The following is a 17,847-nucleotide window of genomic DNA, read 5'->3' on the forward strand; positions in this document are numbered from 1 at the left end:
GAATGAATTAAATAACTAATTAATATCCCTTTCTAAGGCTTTGTCATTTATTTTTCAGGCTTTAAAATTATTTCAGTAACATAAGCAGTATGAAGGGATTAGTTTTCAAACATGATAAACCATATTGTTACATACAAATGTAGTGCCATGTGTATGTGAAAGAATTTGATTGCCTTCAGATTTCTTACAGTGAAGGGATACATTTACAGATTGAGATGCAAATGTGAAGTAAGAGTAAGATCGAAGATGTATCTTGTTTAAGTGAAATTCATAATCAGTATAGTCTTTTGAATTATCGTATATTTATAATTTAGAAGAGACTAAAATGGAAATAAAACCTTTCAATGTTCAAGGTAGCATTTAATTACATCTTCAAATGGTGAGTTCCCAGTTCATGTGAATACTGGGATTGGCAGCAAACCACGTGTGTTTTGGAGCCTTCAGAAATTAAAAATTAATCTCCTGAATACAGGAACTACAGAGATAAACAAGGCCTGTTGGGACCTTCTGCAGAGTTTGAGATCATGAGAGTTGTTACTTGTGGTGAGTAATACAACATTTTAGAAGCAAGCAGAGCTTGAGAATGCTGAGGTAATTAGGGAATTGGCAAGGGCCAATGAAAAGAAGCTGAGGTTTAGGCAGAGGGATCAACCATAGTGTAAGTGGACAGAGTTAGAGTAGGGAACTGAAGCTTTGGCTCAAGAGGCCTTTTGTGAGAAGAAGTTGAGGTTTTTGTCAAGCTTCTGTTTCTTTATCCAGAGTAGCAAGAATGGATCTGAGTTCACTGCTGTGCTCCTTTTGAAAAATGTGGGAGATTTGGGGAACCTGCACCCTCCCTGATTACTGCATCTGTGAGGTGCTACTGGTTGCAGCCACTTCCAGACTGTGTTAGGGAACTTGATGGAAGGCTTGCAGATTATTTGAGAGAATAAGGAGGTGACAGGTAGGAGCTACAGGGAGGCAGTCACGTCTAAAGGCAGGCAGCTGGGTGACTATCAGGAGAGGGAAAGGGAATAGGCAGACAATGATGACTACCCCTAAGGTATTCCCTCAATAACAATTATAACACTTTGGACACTGTTGGAGGGAGTGACCTACCAGAGAAAAGCAGCAGCAACCAGGTCTGAGTCTCCTCTGAGGCTCAGAATGGAATGGGGGAGGAAGAAGAGAGCAGTGATGATTGAGGATTTAATAGTTAGGGGAACAAACAGGAGATTCTGCTGACATGAAAGAGACTTGTAGATGGTATGTGGCTCCCAGGTGCCAGGGTCAGGGATATCTCAGATGGTCTATAACATTTTTAAGAGGGATGGTGAGCAGCAAGATTTCTAAGTACATATTGGTACCAGCACAGAATTGATTCCACAGCTTCTGGTCTCAGTTTCAAGGACTTTACAATTCATGTAATTAATATTAATTAATATTTTGTATTTGACAGTTTGTCTTCTTTTGCACATTGGTTATTTGTCAGTCTTTGAATGTGTGTATATTTTTTCATTGATTCTATTGTATTCAACATTCCCTCCAATTTTTTACACAGCTGAGCAAACCAGCCATTGTTCTGAGCGGGACATTTTTACATGGCCTGAAAACAGTACGGAATTTTAATAAAACATTACATAAAAGAAAATTCCAGTTGTGTGGCAACAAAGGCTATGTACATAGGAGTATTTCAGTTACTGCATGGCCGTGTAGCTTAAAGGGAACAGTGATTTGTATTTCTTTTTTGTATTAAAGGGAACAGTGATTACAAAGAATGGTAATCCACGTGTGGAGCCGAAACAGATAGGGGGAGATATTAAATGCATTCTTTGCATCTGTATTTACTCGGGAGATAGGTACAGATGTGAGGCACAGTGACATCAACTTCATGGACCTGGCACAGATTACAGAGGAGGTGGTGTTTGTTACCTTGAGGCATACCAGGGTGGATTAATCCCCAGGGCCTGACAAGGTGTTCCCTCAGACCCTATGCGAGGCAAGTGCAGAAACTGCTGGGGCCCAAGCAGAGATACTTAAAACATACTTAGTGAGGTGAGAGGAGGATAGCCAATGTGGTTCCGCTGTTTAAAAAATGCTCTAAACAAAAACCAGGAAATTATAGGCCAGTGAGTCTGACATCAGTTATTGGAAGGTATTCTGAGGGACATATTGATGTAGTTATAAAGAAGGCAAGCTCAAAGCTATACTTTATTAGGAGTTTGAAGAAATTTGGCATGTCAACAAATACACTCAAAAACTTCTATAGATGTACTGTGGAGAGCATTCTGACAGGCTGCATGGAGTCTGGTATGGAGGGGCTACTGCACAGGACCGAAAGAAGCTGCAGAATGTTGTAAATCTAAGTAGCCAGGACTTCTTTAGGGAGCAACATCTCAGAAAGGCAGCATCCATTATTAAGGACCTCCAGCACCCAGGGCATGCCCTTTTCTCACTGTTATCATCAGGTAGGAGGTACAGAAGCCTGAAGGCACACACTCAGTGATTTAGGAACAGCGTCTTCCCCTCTACCACCTGATTACTAAATGGACATTGAATCTTTGGACACTACCTCACTTTTTTTCAATGTACGGTATTTCTGTTTTTGCATGTTTTTAAATCTATTTAATATACATAATTGGTTTGTTTATTTATTGTTATTATTTTTTTCTCTGCTAGATATGTATTGCATTGAACTGTTGCTGCCAAGTTAATAAATTTCACATCACATGCTGGTGATAATAAACCTGATTCTGATTCTGAATATATAAGTATTTGGATAGACATGGACTGATTAAGGATAGTTAGCATAGTTTTGTCCATGGTTGGTCATGTCTACCCAGTCTTTCAAGGAAGTTGCAAGGAAAGTGGATGAAGGCAAGACAGTGGATGTTGTCTACATGGAGCTTAGTAATGCATTTGACAAGGTCCCACATTGGAGACTGGTCAAGAGGGTTCAGTCACCCGGCATTCAGGATAAGGTAGTAAATTGCATTGGACATTGGCTTTGTGGGAGAAGCCAGAGAGTGGTTGTAGAGTGTTGCCTCTCTGACTGGGGGCCTGTGACTAGTGGTGTGCCACAGGGATCGGTGCTGAATCCTTGTTGTTTGTCATCTATATCAATGTCCTCTGGTCTTAGCCTCTCCTAACATTGGAAACATTTTCTGCACATCCATTCTACCAAGGTCTTTCACCATTTGATAGGTTTCAGTTAGGATACCCTTCATTCTTCTGAATTCTAGTGAATACAGGCCCATAGTCAATCCCAGCATCATCTTCAGGAATTGTCTTTGAACCCTCTCCAGTTTCAGCACATGCTTTCTAAGATGTGCTCAAAACTGGTCACAATACTTGAAGTGAGGCCTCACCAGTGCTTTATAAAGTCTCAACATTACATCCTTGCTTTTATATTCTAGTCCTCTTGAAATTAATGCAAATATCACATGACCATACATGACCATACATTTCCCAACACTGTATTCCATCTGCCACTTATTTGCTTATTCTCCTAATCTTCTAAGTCCTTCTGTAGCATCTCTACTTCCTCAAAAATACCTGCCCCTCCACCTATCTTTGTATCGTCTGCGAACTGCAACAAATCCATCAATTCCATCATCTAAATCTTTGACATATAACGTGAATTGAACTGGTCAAACACAGACCCCTGAGGAACGCCATTAGTCACTAGCAACAAGCAGAAAAGGCTTCCTTTATTCTCACATTTCCCATCCTACCAAACAGTCTCTGCTTTATCTATGCTAGAATCTTTCCTGTAATACCATGGGCATGTAACTTGTTAAGCAGCTTCATGTATGGCACTTTGTCAAAGGCCTTCTCAAAATTCAAGTTCACAACATCAACTGGTCCTCCTTTGTCAGTCCTGCTTGTCCAACAGATCTGTTAGCAAAGATTTTTGCTTGAGGAAACCATGTTGACTATAACCTATTTTATCAGGTGCCTCCAAGTACCGAAAACCATATCCTTAACAATCGATTCTAACATCTGAGGTCAGACTAGCTGGCCTATAATTTCCTTTCTTCTGCCCCTCTCCCTTTTTGAAGAATGGAATGATATTTGCAATTTTTCAGTCTCCTGGAACCATTCCAGAATTTAGGGATTCTTGAAAGATCATTACTAATATGTTCACAATCTCTTCAGCCTCCTCTTTGAGAACACTGGTCCAGTTGACTTATCTTTCTTCAGGCCTTTCAGTTTCCCAAGTGCCTTCGACCTAGTGATGGTAATTTCACACACTTCATGACCCGAAAACCTGGAACTTAAACCATAATGCTGGTGTCTTCCAAAGAGAACACTGAAGCAAAATGTTGATTCAGTGTGTCCGCCATTTCCTTGCCCCCATTACTACAGCATCATTTTCCAGTGGTCCAATATTCACTCTTGCCTCTCTTTTACACTTTATGTACCTGAAGAAACTTTTGGTATTCTCTTTAATATTATTGGCTTGCTAATTTTCATATTCCATCTTTACCTTCTTAATGACTTTTTAGTTGTATTCTATTGGTATTTAATAGCTTCCCAATCCTTGGCTTTTGTGGTGGTTTTGACTTCTCTTGTTTGCCACGTTTTTGTCATCTTGCCTTTAGAATACTTCTTCCTCTTTGGGATGTATGTATCCTGTGCCTTCCAAATTTCTTCCAGAAATCCCAGCTGTTCTGCCATCATTCCTACCAGTGTCCTTTTCCAATCAATTCTGGCCAATTCCTTGTAATTCACTTTACTCAACTGCAATACTGATATATCTGACTTTAGCTTTTCCTTTTCAAATTTCAGGGTGAATTTGATCATATTATAATCACTTTCCCCTAAGGGTTCCTTTACCCTTTATCAATTCTAATTCATTGCACAACACCAACTCCAGAATAGAGGATCCCCTAGTGGGCTCAACCACGAGCTGCACTGAAAAGCCATCTCCTAGGCATTCTTGTAATTGCCCCTCTTGGAATCTAGCACCAACCTGATTTTCCAAATCTACCTGCATATTGTGATCCCCCACAACTATTGTAACATTGCCCTTTTGCATGCATTTTCTATCTCCCATTGTAATTTGTGGACTACTGTTTTGGGGTCTGTATATAACTCCCATCAGGGTCTTTTTATCCTTGCAGTTCCTTAGCTCCATCCACAATGATTCAATATGTACGATTGTTACCTCTTTCTAATGATCTGGCTTCATTTTTTACCAACAGAGCAATGCCACCCCTTCTGCCTTTCTGCTGTCCTTTCGATACAATGTGTAGTATCCTTGGACATTAAGCTCCCAGCTATAATCTTCTTTCAGCCATGAGTCAATGGTGCTTACAATATCACACATGCCAAGCTGTAACTGTGCTGCAAGTTAATCTACCTTATTCCATATACTGTGCGCATTCAAATTAACACCTTCAGTCCTGTGTTCTCCCTTTTCAATTTTGTCCACCTTTTATGCTGCAACTCATCCTGTTAACTACAATTTTGCCCTAACTTCAGACTCTACTTGCTAGAAGTCTCACTGCACATTACATCTGTTTGTAAACCAACTATCTCATCTTCTGCACTATCAGTCCATTTCCCATCTCCCGACCAAATTAGTTTAAACTCACCTGAACAACTCTAGCCAATCTGTTCACAAGGATATTGAAACCCTTCAGGTTCAGATGTGACCCGTCACTTTTGAACAGGTTAACTTCCCCAAAAGAGATCCCGACACTCTATAATTCTGAACACCTGTCCCTGCACAAGTTCCTCAGCCACACATTCACCTGCCAAATTATCCTATTCTTGCCCTCACTGGCAGCAATCCAGAGATTACTACTCTGGAGGCCCTGTTTCTCAGCTTTCTTCCTAGCTCCCAAAAATCTCTCTTCAGGACCTCCTCACCTTGTCTACCTATGTCATTGGTGCCAATATGTACCAAGACCTCTGGCTGTTCACCCTTGCCCTTGAGAATACCGTATACTCAATCTGAGTCATCCCTGATCCTGGCACCAGAGTTTCAACATGCCATCTAGGTGTCTCTATCACACCCACAGAACGTTGTCTCCGTTCCATTGACTAAGGAAACTTCTATCAACACTGCAGTTCCCTTCACCTCTCTGTTCTTCTGAGCCACAAGACCAGACTCAGTGCCAGAGACCCGGTCACCGTGGCTCCACCCAGTAGGTCGTCCTCTTCAACTGTATCTAAATTTGTGTACTTATTATTGTGTGGTATACTCTGCACTGGCTGTGCATTTCTCCTCCTTCTCCTGACAGTCACCCAGTTACCTATCTCCTGCAATCTAGGGGTGACTACTTCCCTGCAACTCCTGTCTATTAGCTCTTCATTCTCCCATATGAAGGTCATTGAGCTGCAGTTCCTCCATTTCCTTAATACATTCTCTCAGGAGCTGCATTTCTGTGCACCGGGTGCAAATGTGTTTATCTGGGAGACTGGAGGTCTCTCAGACTTCCCACATCCCACGCACAGTACAAAACACTGCCCCTGGACCATTCTCACTAAACCACTATGTCCTAACAGATGAAGAATGAACAAATAAGAACGAGAGAGAGAGTGACTTACAAGACAATTTACCTCAATAACATTGGGAATTATAGACTGGTGACTCTTCCATTAGTAATGGGCAAACTATTGAAGATGAATTGCAGAGACAGGATTGACAAGCATTTTGAGAAGGATAGTCTGATTAGGAATAGTCACCATGGCTTTGTGAGGGGCAAGTCATGCCTCCCAATTCTTTGAAGAAGTGACAGAACAAATTGATAAAGACAGAACAGAGGATGTATTTGGATCTTAGTAAGGAATTTGACAGGGATCCCTATGGTGGGCTCATTCAGAAAGTCAGGAGGCATGGGATCCAGGCTGCATAGCTTGCCCACAGAAAGCAGAGGGTGGTGGTAGCTGGAAAATATTCTGCTTGGAGATTGGTCACCAGTGGTGTTCTGTGACTTGGAAAAGGAAGTTAAAGGGTGGTTTAGGATGTTTGCAAATGATGTAAAGGATGGTAGTGGAAAAGGTTGCAGGTTACAATGCAACATTGATAGAATTGCTATGCTGAGAAGTGCTAGATGAAATTCAACCCAGAAAAACATGAAGCGATTCTCTTTGGAAAGTTGAACTTGAAGGCAGAGTACGGGGATAATGGTATGATTCTTACAGTGTGGAGGAATAGCAGCAGGTGTAGGTCCACATACACAGATCTCTGAAAGTTGCTGTGCAAGTTGATAGGGTGGCTAAGGAGGCATATGGTATGCGGGCCTTATGGTAGTTGGAGTATTGCATTCAAGAGCCATGTGGTAATACTACAATCTATGGTTAGATTACACTTCGAGTGTTATGTTCAGTTCTTGTTGCCTTGTTATAGAGAGGATGTGGAAGCTTTAGAGAAGGTGCAGAGGAGATTTAGCGGGATGTTGTCTGGATAAGAGAGCATGGCTTCTAATGATAGGTTGAGGCGAGTCTCAGCCTGGAATATTGACTGTTTATTCCTTTCCATTGATGTTGCCTGACACGTTGAGTTCCTCTAGCATTATGTGTGTGTTACTCTAGATTTCCAGCATTTGCAGAATCTGTCGTGTATATAGGTTGATTGCATCTGAGATTTATCAGAACTTTAATGCAGAGCAGGAGATCATAGAGAGAGTTGGAGGCAGTTTGTTGTGGTTTACATGCTGGTTTTAAAAAGTAAGCAGGCCCTGGTGGGACTTGCTTGTGGAGCAGGAGATTCCAGAGAGAGTTGGAGACAGTTCCTTCTAGAGCTTATCGATCAGTTTTTTAAAACAGGTAGGGACTATCAGTACATCTCCAGAGCGGAAGATTGCTTGGATTATAAGTAACTGAGCAAGTAAGGTTTATGTGGAATGGCCATTGTTGGAGTGGGCCAGGGTTAGAGTAGGAGTCTTTGGCTCAACAGGCTTTGGTGTGAACAAGCAAAGGTTCAATGTAAGTTTCTAGTAAGTTTTTTTCCTCTCTCTTTGTCTATTAGTACATAGCAAGTGTATTGGGAATAGCTTCAAGGTTAGAGATATGTTCCTTGTGTGAGATGTAGGAACTCTGGGAGATCTCCAGTCTCCCTGATAACTATGTCTGCACAAAGTGCATTGAGCTGCAGCTCTTTAGAGACCATGTTAAAAAACTGGAGCTGCAGATGGATGACCTTCATGTCATACTGGAGAATAAAGAGGTAATAGATAGGATCTGTAGGGAAGTAGTCACCCATAAGTTGCAGAAGGCAGGTAGCTGGATGACTATCAGGAGAGGGAAAGGGAATAGGTAGACAGTGCAGAGTACCCATGTGGCCATTGAGGCAGCAACTGGGTCTCTGACATTGAATCTAACTCTGTGTCTCTGAAGGGAAGAGAAGTGCTGTAGTGATAGGGGATTCCATAGTTAGAAGAGCAGACAAGTGGTTCTGTGGATGTGAAAGAAACACGCAGATGGCACATTGCCTCCCAGGTGCCAGGGTCAGGGATGTCTCATACTGGGTCCACAGCATTCTAAAGGGGAAGGGTGAACAGCCAGAAGTCATAGTACATATAGTATTGCTACTAACAACATATGTAGGAAAAGGGATGAGGGCCTAAAGAGAGAATATAGGGAGTTAGGTAGAAAGCTGAAAAGCTGGACCACAAAAGTAGAAATCTCTGGCTTTCTGCTTCTAGCATGTGCCAGTGCGGGTAAGAATGGGATGATTTGACAGATGAAAGTGTGGCAAAGGAATTTGTACAGAGGGCAGGGTTTCAGGTTTCTGGATCATTGGGTTCTCTTCCAGGGAAGCTATGACCGGTATAAAAAACAGGACAGCCTATACCTGAACTTGAGGGGCACAAATATCTTTGCAGGAATGTTTGCTAGAGTTGTTGCAAAGAGTTTAAACTAACTTGGCAGGGTGATGGGAACCAGAGTGATAGGGCTGAGGATGGGGCAGTTGGTGTACAATTAGATACAGCGTGCAGTGAGACTGTGAGGAAGGACAAGCAGATGATAGGGCAAAATTGCAGTCAGTGGGGTGAGTTGAAGTGTAACATGGTGGGGGCAAAAGAGGACTAAAGGTATTATATTTGAATGCACACAACAAACGGAATGAGGTAGATGCCTTGTAATGCAGTTAGGGATTGGTAGGTGTGACGTGGGCATTGCTGAGTCATGGCTGAAAGAAGATCATAGTTCGAAGCTTAACATCAAAGGATGCCCATTGTATCATAAGGACAGGAAAGTGGGCAGAAGGGGTGGTGCATCTTTGTTGGTAAAAAATAGTATCAAATCCTTAGAAAAAGGTGATATATACAGGACTCCAAATAATAGCCAGGATGTGAGGTACAAATTAAAATGGGAGACAGAAAGAACATGTAAAAAGGGCAATGTATGTACACCTTGAAAGGGGAAGTAAAATTACACCTGTGCGAACCCCCGCAGCATCTGGTGACCATGCGAGCTCTGTCTCAGAGGCCATCATCAGAACATCTTTCAAGAAGGTGAACCAACTCTGTGTCAGGCTCTGACAGTATATCTGGTAGGGTATTGAAAACTTGTGCCAACCTACTGGTGAGAAAGTTTAAGATCATCTTCAAACTCATGTTACAGTGGTCAGAGGTTTCCAACTACTTCAGAAGGGCAACAATCATACCAGTGCCCAAGAAGAGCAGGGCGAGCTGCCACAATGACTGTCACCAGGTTGCACTCACAACTACTTTGCATTGAGAGGTTGGTCATGGCCAGAATCATCTCCTGCCTAAACAAGGAACTGAACTTGCTCAATTTGCCTGTCATCACAATGGACTCTCCACTTGGTCTCAGATACCTGGACAATAGCAATACTTATGTTAGACTGCTGTTTTTTGATTACAGCTCAGCATTCAGCACAATGATACCCTCAATTCGAATCAACAAGCTCCAAAACCTAGGCATCTATACCTCCTTCTGCAACTGGACCCTTGGCTTCTTCATCAGGATACACTGTCAATGTGGATCAGAAGTAACTTTCGCTCCTTGTTGGCAGTCAACACTGATGCACCTCAAGGGTGAGTGCTTAGCCTACTGCTCTATTCTCTACACCCATGACCGTGTGGCTAGGCACAGCTCAAATTTCATCTATAAATTTGTCAATTGTCAGAATTTCAGATGGTGATGAGGAGATTTATAGGAGTGAGATAGATCTACTGCTTGAGTGTTGTCACAACACTTAACATCAGTAAAACCAAAGAATTGACTGTGGACTTCAGTGAGGGGGAACTCACATTATTCCTCATCAAGGAGTCAGCTGTGGAAAGAGTGAGCAGCTTCACATTCCTGGGTGTCAACATCTCTGAAGATCTATCCTGGGTCTAACATATTGATGCAATTACAAAGAAGGCATGACAGCAACTAAATTTCATTAGCAGGTTGGGGTGAGTTGGTATGTCACCAAAGACTCACCAATTTCTACAGATGTAAGAATGCTTGTTTGGAGGGGCCACTGTACAGGATTGGGGAAAAAAGCTGCAGAAAGTTGTAAATTCAGCTCCATCACAGTCACTAGTTCCCCAGAATAAAGGGCATGTTTAAACGGTGATACATCAAGAAGTCCACCATTAAGGTTTCCCATCACTTAGGACATGCCCTTTTCTCATTGCTACCATCAAGGTGGAGGTGCCGAAGCCTAAAGTCATGCAGTCATTGTTTCAGGAACATCTTCCTCCACTCCGCCATCAGATTTTTGAATGGACAACGAACCCATGAACAATGTCTCACTCTTGCTTTTTTGCTCTCTTTTTGCACTACTAATTAAACCTAATATTTTATTATATTTCTTATTGTAATTTATAGCATTTTTATTATTATGTATTTCAATGTACTGCTGCCATAAAGCAACAAATTTCATGACATATGCCAGTGATGTTAACCCTGATTCTGATTCTGAGATACATCCCAAAAAAGAAGTATTCTAAAGCGAGGATGATGCAAACTTGGCTGACAAGTGAAGTCGAAGATAGCATAAAAGAAAAAGAGAGGGCAATATAATATAGCAAAAATTAGTGGGAAGCTTTTAAAAGCCAACAGAGGGCAACAAAAAGAGCTACAAGGAGAGAAAAAAATGAAGTACAAAGTTAACCAAGCCGGTAATATAAAGGAAGATACAAAATGTTTATCAGATAGTGCACTGCTAGAAAATTACACTGAAGAGGGAATAATGGGAGACAAAGAAATGGAAAATGAACTTAATGAGTATTTTGTCTCAGTCTTCACTCTGCCAGAAATTTCTTTAGCCAGAAGATGGTGGATTTGTGGAATTCATTGCCATAGACAGCTGTGGAAGCCAAGACATTTGATATATTTAAAGCAGACATTGATAGGTTTTTGATTATTCAGGGTGTAGGCTAATGTAATTGGTGGAAACATACGGAATTTACAACCATCGACAATGAGTTGGGGATCACTTTAAGAGGCAGGTCTGACAGAATTATGTATTCACATGAAGTACTTTTACTGCTCTTTGTGTTCAGTGTTTTGTAGTTCAATAAATGTTTTGGTACAGTTTTTTCTTAAACATAACCTACATTGGTGACCCTGATGCAGTAGGACAACTCCAGAGTTATTGAACATGTTGGCCAACATAGTCGCTTTGAAACTGCCAGAGATTTGGGGGCAAAATGCCATTGCGTGGTTTGTACAAGTTGAGGCCTAATTCGAGATGCAAGAAAACACTGCGGACCACACCAAATTCTACTATGCGGCAGCATCGCTCAGAAACTCCATGGCTGCATAACTGGTGAGTCTACTAGAATATCCACCTGAACATAATAAATATTGATTGCTGAAAACTCACCTTTTACAGACTTTTGAGTCTGAGCGTGCCAAACAGTTGCTCCTCTTGCCCGGCCTTGGTGATGCCCAGCAGTTGGAGCTAATAGACCACATGCTTTCTCTCCTGGGAATTCCCCATTCTTGTTTTATTTTTAAATACCTCTTCATGCAGCAAATGCCTGAGCAAGTTCACATAGCCCTCACTAATGCATCTATGAAGGGCTATCGGGAGCTTGATGAAATGGCTGATAGAATAACAGTGCACCTTTTGCTACCTTCCATCATGGTGTACAGCACTCTTGAGCTCCTGTAGATATACATTCTGCCCTGTTTGTTGTAAGCCCCATGATGCAATCCAACATCCCCTTAGGTCCCCTTTCAATGGCCTGTTCTACATTTTGGAACAGAGAAAACAAACTTTTTTCATAGATAAGAGGGGTATATCTGAGTGTGTTTCGGTAGATTGCTTCAAACTGCCCCACCAAGTATTGAAGAATTCTGCTACCATGCCCCTGCCATCATGACATGACCATGAGCATGTCAACACACCTCTAGACAAGTCAGAGGCACCTGCTGTTCCTCCACCCATGAATCATAGGACTCAAGCCAAGCAGCTCATTCAAGCTCAGAATGCCAGTTTTAGTAAATACTTGGGAGGGGGGTCTGTGTAGGGTAACGTAATTGGTGGAAACGTACAGAATTCACAGCCACTGACATTGAGTTGAGGTTCATTTTAAGGGGCCGGTTGACATGATTACATAATTATGTAAAGTACTTTTACCGTGCATTGTATTCAGTATTGTGCAGTTCAATAAACGAGATGGTACAGTTTTTTTCTTAAACATAAAACTCCTCAAGTTATTTTATTTGCAAAAACCTACAAAGGTATCAAAGGTTACAGGGAATAGGCAGGAGAAGGGGTTGAGAGGTATAATGAATCAGCCATGATGGAATGGCAGAGCACACAATGGAGCAAATGGCCTAATTATGCTCCGATGTCTTATGGTTGTGCAGACTTGGGCTTTTCTCTCTGGAGCAAAGAACACTCAAAATACATCATATTCTTATACCCTTAAGAGCAAAGATGCTAATTGTGATTCCATACAATTTGCATTGTGACAATGACATCATTTCCTTCAATATTTTGTGTTTGACAAATGTTTCCTTTGAGGTCCATATTTACAGTGGAAGCACATTGTAATTGATAATACACCTTTGCTGGGACTAACTATTTCACACAGATAATCTAAAAACTTCTGAGGCCAGAGAGTCAGACAGCCAAGAATAGTGTTGTGAGGGCTGAATCTCCAACTATTTATAGATCAGTTATTTGATGTGCTAAGTGGTAATATATGTCCAGTCTGCAAGCTTCCTTGAACTTGTTTACAATTGTACAAATTACTTAAGCCCGTTGTTGCCTGGTAATGCAGACTAATTAACATATAAATGCATTTTAAGTGATGTATGAAAATGTTTCATGGTCACTTTACTTTGTAAACCGTATCTCTTACCAGTCATCCCCCTGCTGATGTGTATTTAATATTTAAGTGATTTTTGAGTAATGTTGTAAATGTACTGTTTAATTAAGCATTTTTGTTTGTTTACATAATTCACCTTAATTAAAAATAAAGTTGGACCCGCATTCCTAGCTCCATTGTTATCCTTTCAATTAATTTTAATGTTTTGGAGTTGCAAAATTTATAAAACTTGACAGTAGCAATGAGATATTGTTAAAATGAATCTGAGATGACAAACTACCTGTTAAAGTGCAGCAAGTCCCTCGGACCTTGAGGGAAACTAGTGTTGAAATCGCAGGGGCCCTGGCAGAAATATTTAAAATGTCTATATCCATGGGTCAGGTGCCGGAGGATTGGAGGATAGCTCATGTAGTTCTGTTGTTTAAAAAAGGCTCAAAAAGTCAGCCAGGAAATTATAGGCAGGTAAGTTTGACATCGGTAGTAGGTAAATTATTGGAAGGAATACTAAGAGCTAGGATCTACAAGTGTTTGGATAGACAGGGACTTAATAGGAACAGTCAGCATGGCTTTGTGCATGGTAGATCATGTTTAACCAATCTATTAGAGTTTTTTGAGGAAGTTACCTGGGAAGTGGATGAAGTGAAGGCAGTGGATGTTGTCTACATGGACTTCAGTAAGGTCTTTGACAAGGTCCCGCAAGGGAGGTTAGTTCGGGAGATTCAGTCACTAGGTATACATGGAGAGGTAGTAAATTGGATTAGACATTGGCTCAATGGAAGAAACCAGAGAGTGGTAGTGGAGGATTGCTTCTCTGAGTGGAGGCCTGTGACTAGTGGTGTGCCACAGGGGTCAGTGCTGGATCCATTGTTATTTGTCATCTGTATCAATGATCTGGTTGATAATGTGGCAATTTGGATCAGCAAATTTGCTGATGATATAAAGATTGGAGATGTAGTGGACAGTGAGGAAGGTTTTCAAAGCTTGCAGAGGGATTTAGACTAGTTGGAGGAATGGGCTGAAAAATGGCAGATGGAGTTTAATGCGGACAAGTGTGAGGTATTGCACTTCAGGAGGTCAAACCATGGTAGAACATACAAGGTAAATGGAAGGACACTGAGGAGTGCAGTAGAACAGAGGGATCTGGGAGTACAGATACATAATTCCTTAAAAGTGGCATCACAAGTAGATAGGGTTGTAAAGAGAGCTTTTGGTACATTGGCCTTTATAAATCAAAGTATTGAGTATAAGAGTTGGAATGTAATGGTGAGGTTGTATAAGACATTGGTGAGACCGAATTTGGAGTATTGTGCACAATTTTAGTCACCTAATTACAGGAATGATATTAATAAGGCTGAAAGAGTGCAAAGAAGTTTTACAAGGATGTTGCCGGGTCTTGAGAAACTGAGTTGCAGAGAAAGGTTTAATAGGTTAGGACTTTATTCCCTGGAGTGTAGGAGAATGAGGGGTGATTTGATAGAGGTGTATAAAATTATGATGGGTATAGACAGAGTGAATGCAAGCAGGTTTTATCCACTGAGGCCAGGGGAGAAAAAAAACCAGAGGTCATGGGTTAAGGGTGAAGAGGGAAAAGTTTAAAGGGAACATTAGGGGGGGCTTCTTCACACAGAGAGTGGTGGGAGTGTGGAATGAGCTGCCAGATGAAGTTGTGAATGCGGGCTCACTTTTGACATTTAAGAAAAACTTGGACAGGTATATGGATGAGAGGGGTTTGGAGGGATATGGCCAAGGTGCAGGTCAGTGGGACTAGGCAAAAAAAAATGGTTCGGCACAGCCAAGAAGGGCCAAAAGGCCTGTTTCTATACTGTATTGTTCTATGGTTTAAGATATTCGAGTTTTTAAAAAGCGCAGCAAGAAACGTTAGAGAAAAAAGAGGCATAAAACATATTCTTTGGAAGAGAGGGACATGGTTGAGTTAAAACAAAGGCAGAGAATGGACAAATTCACAGGTTTATAAGCGGTGGGTACTGTTTGATAATAACCATAAATTTAAAAAAGAGCAAAATAGCTGGCTAAATCGGAAAGTCAGAAGCATTTGATTCTAATACAAGTAGCTGGATCTTGTATGTCGAGTGTATTGAGCAGTATTTTAAGGCAAATCGAATAACCAATGAGAAACAAGTATCAATTTTACTGAGTGCATCATATTTTAAGGCATATGAGGGGTGATTGATAAGTTTGTGGCCTAAGGTAGAAGGAGTCAATTTTAGAAAACCCAGCACATTTATTTTTCAACATAGTGTCCTCCTACATTTACACACTTAGTTCAGAGGCCATGGAGCATATGGATCTTGGACCTCCAGAAAGTATCCACAGCAGGGATGATTGATAGGTTTGTGGCCTAAGGTAGAAGGAGATGAGTTATTAACTTTAAACTTTCTTCATAATCACTCAACAAGTTGACCTGCATGTGCATGTAATGAGAGCTGTGTAAATCATCTCCTTCTATCCTAGGCCATGAACTCATCAATCACCCATCTGTGCACACTTTCTGGAGGTCCAAGATCCATATGCTCCACGACCACTGGACTAAGTGTGTAAATGTAGGAGGGGACTATGTTGAAAAATAAATGTGCTAAAATTGACTCCTTCTATCTTAGGCCACGAACATATCAATCACCCCTCATACAGTTTGCTTAGGTGTTTAACTGCTCCAACCAATCTGGCTGAAATGAGCTTTGCAGATATCATGAAAGCAATGCAGGAATAATTAGAACCGAAGCCATTGTTGATTGCAGAACACTTCAGGTTTCATAAGCAGAATTAAGAGGAAGGGGACTCCATTTCAGCATACATGGCTGAGTTCAAGAGATTGCCTGACTATTGTCAGTTCAGTGATGGGCTTTATTATACACTGAGAGATTGTTTAGTTTGTGGAATCTTGCAAGAAAGCATTCAAAACTGGTTCCTAACAGAAGCACAACTTAAAAGAGCTGTTAATATTGCTTTATCATTGGAAACAGCAGACAGAGATGCAATTGAGTTGCTGTCAAGAGTCAACATCAGCGTGAACAAAATTATAGTGTCTAAACAGAAACTGGGTTGGCCAAACAAATTGTGTTACCATTGTGGCAGGGACTCGCATACAACAGATCAATGTAGATTCAAACGCAAAACTTGCATACAATGCAACAAACTAGGATATGTACAAAGAGCATATCAGGCAGACAAAAACAGTGTACTGAACACAAAAGAGATAAAGATAAAAACACACATTGCAGTTTCCGAAAAAAGCAGTAAACTTCATGCTATTGATGAAAAACCTGGACAGTGATACAGGACTGCGTAGCTTTGAGATTTACAATGTGAATTCTAACAATAGGCAAGTGATATAGTTTACAGGAGAAGTGAATGGCAAATTAATTAAAATTAAATTGAACACTGAGCTCGGTTGTTTCAGTCATTGTACAAAATGAGATTGAATATTATTTCACAGATACTGAACTGAAGCCTATGCATTTACCTAATTAAGAAAATATACTGGAGAAATTATCGTTCCTGTGGGAATGGCATTCATAACAGTGAAATACAATTTGTATGTGGAAAATACAGGGGGTCCAGTATTGTGGGACAAGAGTGGCTGAAACAACTACAAATTGATTGAAAATCAATCCACTATTTGCATGTCCAATCCCCTTCGAAAGGGGCAACTGATAACAAACTAAGAAAGGTACTGGATGATGCCACAGTAGTTAAGGGATGGCATTGAAAAACTCAAACATATCAAGGATAAAATTGTGTTCAATGAAAATGCCAAACCCAAGATTTACAAAGCTTGTCCGGTTCTTTTTACCATCTGTGATAAAGTAGCCAGTGAGCTAGATTGCATGGAGGCTGAAGGAATTCTTTACAAGATTGAGTGGAGCCTATGGGCTACACCAGTGACCCCAATCGTCAAGAAAGGGTCTTTACAAGATTGGCTTATTTTTGGAGTAGCATCTGCACCTGCATTCTGCAGAAACCTAAGTATCAGGTACTGCAGGGCTGCCCAGACACTCAGTGTTACCTGGACGACATCATTCTTACCAGCAAGGATGACAAGAAACATCTACAAAATCTCAAGACAGTGTTAAAATGAGAAGATTGTGGGCTTAGAGCACAATGCAACAGAGGTGAATTCTTTAAACCATGTATCACTTACTGTGGTCACACCACAGATGCACAAAAATGTCCCAAGACAAAAGGATGTGTCACAGTTATGGTCCTTTTTACAAGTTCCTGCCAAACCTGGCTACTGTGCTCTACCCTTTACTACAGACTGAGAAGAAATGGCAATGGACAACATTGTGTGAGGTGGCTTTCCAAAAGAGAAAGGAAATGGTTGCATCAAACACTGTACTCACACATTATGATCCACATCGTCCAGTGAAGCTTGCCATGCACTGTTCGGGATGCCAACACGTTCAGAAGAAAGGTGTCCAGAGGTGTCAGAACAATTTCCTGCAGCCCCAGAGTCAACTCTTATAACCACCATGGAGGTAGCCCCAGGATCTGAAACAGTTTCACAGCCACAATTCTCTCTTACCAAGCAGAATGACCCCTTGTCAGGAAAATTGTTGTCCCACAAGAGTAAGAAATCCTCCACAGTGATTAA

The 17,847-nt window shown here is 41.1% G+C and overlaps 1 long non-coding RNA gene across 2 annotated transcripts in view; it reads left to right on the top strand.

Annotated features, from left to right (window-relative positions):
- Positions 1-469: 469 nt before the first annotated feature.
- LOC132405417 (uncharacterized) overlaps positions 470-17,847 on the top strand; it is a 55,074-nt gene continuing 37,696 nt past the window's right edge. Inside the window, exons 1-3 of one of the 2 annotated variants that reach the window (XR_009515861.1) lie at positions 470-543; positions 9,823-9,995; positions 11,530-13,366. This is a non-coding gene — a long non-coding RNA (uncharacterized LOC132405417). Of the gene's footprint in view, positions 544-9,822; positions 9,996-11,529; positions 13,367-17,847 lie in introns of those variants that run through there. The other variant, XR_009515860.1, reaches the window with a different exon arrangement.

The sequence above is a fragment of the Hypanus sabinus genome, chromosome 15, assembly GCF_030144855.1.
Source record: "Hypanus sabinus isolate sHypSab1 chromosome 15, sHypSab1.hap1, whole genome shotgun sequence".
Taxonomy (NCBI): Eukaryota; Metazoa; Chordata; class Chondrichthyes; order Myliobatiformes; family Dasyatidae; genus Hypanus; species Hypanus sabinus.